Consider the following 4879-nt stretch of genomic DNA (forward strand, 5'->3'; position numbering starts at 1 on the left):
GCAGGGCGGGGAAAAAAAAGTGAAAACTATTGCTTGAGTAGAATCACGGATATAAGAATATTTTAAGAAATGGTGGATGTTGGAAAAAAAAAAAAATTCGGCTAAAGTGCAGAATCGCCCACTTAATTGATTGGCGTTCGTTTGGCGCTTCTTTAAGAGTAAGAAGAATTGGAGTTTTGTCAATTTTCTTTGACTTTTTAAGTGAAAATAGGTCGATGTGTACATGGATAAAGTCAAGAGAGTGCGGGATGCCATTTTTGTGCAATTCTGGGATGATTTTTTTTAAAGTGAAAATAGGTCGATGTGATACCGATGTGGATGCCGAGTATGTGCAATTCTTAAAAACGCGTCAAGCAGTCGGCGAATTCTGCACTTTCCCCAGGTTTTCTCGCGCAAAACATTTTAACGAATTGTAGAACATAATTTCATTAGTGCCGGAATAGTACAGAGTTCATTATTGCAGACAATAATGGGAAATTATTCAATTGGGGCAGGATAATTGTAATTATCTAGCAAGGGAACTACGTTGATCTCTCAAGTCTTTTAACGAACAACTAAAAGCTCGGTTTCTGCTCTAAATAGGTATCGGTGATGATAGAATTAAGTCGAAAATTTGCAACGAAAATCGTATATAAATAGGAAAACAAACAAACACATTTTCGCAAAAATATGCCATTTTGTGACATATTTTAGTTGTACTTTTCTGTTGTGGCAGCGCTACCGAGAAAAAGAAAACGATATCAGTTGCCATGGAAATTGCAGACGACATTTTATTTTCAGTCCAAAGGAACAATTTGCCCACAAGAACTAATACTTTCGTTTCAGCATTTTGAGCCGATTAACTATAAATGTCGGCTCACTTTTCAAATTGTAAAACAGGCTATTGACCTTAATTTCTCATTATCTAAACCAGTCGAATTACTTAATGAAATACACTTAATGAATGTGAATTTTAATAATCATATCTTAATAAATAATAGACTTAATAAATAATAGTCTTTTATGACAAATAGTGTCATAAAAGACGGCATATCATTAATTTTAATTACTTTATACATTCAATTCGGTACGTTACACTTAATTGACTGATAACTGACATTGCCAATATTTTCAGCATTCATCTGAGCTGTTGTCACCCGATACTATTTAAAGTATTATATTTAAAGAAATTAATTAACAAAGAATCTGCATGTTTCTCGCATTGTGAGAAAACAACGGTACCTAGAGCCATCCAATTCTGAGTAACGTAGGCCTCCATCCGAACATGGACACCTGGAAGCACAAACTTTGAATGTCCAATTTGTTTTATGATCTATTTCATGTTGTGTAAACCTTGAATAATGAATTTTTCATTTACAAACTCAACGATTTCAAAGCGAGCTGTGCAACACTGTATGGAATACAACATTTTTATCTGCAACTCACTAGTCTGTCTATCGAAAATAATAAAGATGTGCTGTTTTTAAATATTTTGTGAATTTAGTGTTGAATGGAATTTTATGCGGCTTGACCGCTAGGTGCGTGAGATTTAATAAATAAAATGAACACACAGAACGTTAATAATTAAAATACAAAAAAGTGTTTCGTGAAGCCGAATTCATACGATTAACTGAGAAAAGACTGAAAAGAACAAAAAAAAATGTATGCCAATACTTACGGCGCATCGTGAATTCAAGCATGTACAACTATGGTGCTTTTGAAATTTATATGACAGTCCTTTCAAGAGCATTCTGGCTAAAGCCGTTTGGGCTAAAATATTTAAAAACAGCATAGTTTAGAAATCGACTACCCTACGAGGTGGAGATTGAAATATTTTATTCTGTACAGTGTTGCCTCGACTCGCTTTGAAATCGTTGAGTAATCTTTAGCGCTCGAGACTGTGTATCAGAAATTCTAAAGATATGCTCTTTTTGTTAAAATTATTTTTAAATATTGCTGTTGAATTTAATTTTATGGTTTGTAAAGTTGCGCGCCTCCAACCTGCACGCAACAACTGGTGACTGCTGAAACTGGAAAGTAGACAGAGTCTTGAGAAGGGTTTAAGTCCCTTTTTATTCAACTTTAGAAGTTACAAATGCGTGCTCTTGACGCTCACAAACTACGCCGACTCGGCGGTAAAATAAAAATACGAAACTAAAAAAGAGATAATAACAAGAGACTAACTACGAGGCTCTCTAAACCTCAACCTCACCGCGTTCTAAAGTAAACTCTGAATATTGCGTTGAAAGATTAACAATTTGCCGAGGCAAGCACACAGGCCGAAACGCGTGGTTCTTCAATTTCTAACTAGCCACCTCCACACTCGTGAAGCAAGAAAGCACACTTCGAACTCGTCTCCTTTCTATTTAACTCAGAATACTTCCGCTGATAATTTGAATCCTTGCGCGTTCTACTAAAATTTACATGTTCTGGCATTGGCAGTTCCAGGGGAAAGTAAGGCTTGACAGGAAAGATAAATGTTAGTTAAAATAAATATAAACCCTACAGGTTTAAGAGCGAAGAACGTGAAATAAAAAAGGTAACTCACAAAACGTTAAGAAAACGCCCCTTTGGGCGTAATATAAAATCTGAAACCTCTCTGATTTTTTTTGTACCTTATTTTCTTTATTAGACCACAGGAGAGTTTGCTCAGAAGTGTTATTAGTCTCGAAACTGGATTTTGCGTTCAATCACTGTAAAACACTGAATCACTTTTGAAACTGTAGCGACCAAGTGTTATCACTCTATATTATTTTAAAAGAAAAACATGTAATTTATTTTTAAACATTCTTCAAAGGTTTTCCACATCGCTACATTACGGACTCGAATAAGCAAACCGGAATTTATCTACGACGTAATACATTTCTGAAACAATACAATACAAAAAAAAAAAAAAAAAAAAAAAAAAAAAAAAAAAAAAATCTGAAATGTTTCAGATTTTAAATTACGTCCAAAGGGGCGTTTTTTAACATTTTGTGTGTTACCTTTCTTTATTAAATATCATGTTCCTCGCACTTAAACCATAAGATCCAGTGCAACAGCAATATCGAAAAACAGTTTTAAAACGAGCCTATCTTTAGAATTTCCGATACAGAGACTCACGCGCTGGAGATAAAAATGTTTTTTCTGCACAACGTTGCCATTGCTCGCTTTGAAATCCTTGAGTTTGTTAATCAAAAATTCGTCAAAGTTTTAAAAAATAGGAAATCGATCATAAAACAAATTTCAAATTTCAAATTTGGTCTTCCACATGCTCATATTCGTTGGAGGATTACGTTATTCAAAATTCGATGACTCTATGTACCGTTATTTTATCACAATACGAGAAATATACATACATTTATGCAGATTTTTCATTATTTAATTTCTTCAAATATAATGCAGGACTGTAACATTTTGTGGCAACAGTTTGAAAAGTGAACCGACATTTATCCGTCCGACGCAAAATGCCAAAACGAAACTAATAGTCCTTCGGGATTCAAATCCCTTTGGACTAAAAACAAGGACAGAGGATGTTAGTTTTGTAAGCGAGTAAATTATTGTAGTGGAACAAAAGAAGGGCGAATGACAAGCGAGCCAAAGTACGAATACATTAAACAGATGATAGTTCGGGATCCTATTGCAAGAATGTTTACATTAAGCAAATTAAATTTCAGACACGTAACAGTTTAATATTAGGATGATGGGTTAAGATTTCATCGCATTCCAGGAGTCATTTCGCGACTGAGGTCAAATGACGCATCTTTTTTCAGAATTACAAGAAGTAGAGATTATATCAGAAAAGTTATTGCTTTGCTATTTTTGGCGTGAAAAGGGGAGCATGATCAAAACTCCAACTTGCTTTATTTGCCGCGATTAACCTGCGAAATTGCAGGTTGTGTTCCGGCTATCGAACTTTGGTGCTTCTAGAAGCGCTGCAGGTAAGGAAATGCCGAACGTAGTTCTCGTGGAGACAGGATAGCAGATGCAGGGGGTGTGACGAATGTCACTTGATGAGCGATAAGATATCTGGTTGGCGATGAGGTATCCAGCCATCGTAGCGTTGTAAATCTGAAGTTTTGCAATAGTTATACATAAAATAGTACTAAATCAGTTCATAAAAGGTGTGTGTTGCAGTCATAAATGCAGAAAATAAAATACGATTCCAAAAAGTATAATAGTTATATCTTGTGGGCGTGGCTGTGTGTGTGACATGATCATCCGGCTAAGCATGATCAAATGAAATCGAAATCGAAATCGAGTCAATGGCTAGGCGGCAATTAGTAGCCAACCGCTACTTTAACCTTCTCTGTTGGTAAATTGCCCTAAGGCGTTGGTACTTAAGTTTTTAATTAAGGCGATTTACGCCGCGCCAACTAGGCGAAACTTGTCAAATTTTGTGAAATGTAGGTGGAGTAAGGGAGATGATTGGCAGGAGCCTGTCACGTGGGTGGTCACCAGCTTACGCGTACAATGAGAAATATTGGAAATATTAATAATTATCAAGTTTTGAAACAGGTTACCTAGATTGGAATAATTAAACTAATATCGCGATCTAAATGAAGACAAATGGCACAACTAAGTGCAACAGATTAGCTAAACAAAATATTCAAATTCATCCTTTCTGTAAAACACAGATTGGACAGTGGTAGTCACGTGGGAGTCACCCTCCCGTGAACTGTCCACAGCCCAATGCATATCAAATGTAAAAGGCTATTTGTAATTTATTATTAAAATGGTAGGTATTTTATATTTTATATATATGCATATATATATGCATTTTTCAGATAATAATTATAGTAATTGATGGAGCAAGTGGCACTTAAAATATATTTAGGTCTTTTACCGTTAAATAACATCACAGTTGTATATTTTTTTTGTTTTACTGCTGACAGTGTGTGGATTGTTGTGAAACGTTTAA

Source organism: Stegodyphus dumicola, chromosome 9, assembly GCF_044657685.1.
Source record: "Stegodyphus dumicola isolate Sdum_Otavi_A_Nest chromosome 9, ASM4465768v1".
Lineage (NCBI taxonomy): Eukaryota > Metazoa > Arthropoda > Arachnida > Araneae > Eresidae > Stegodyphus > Stegodyphus dumicola.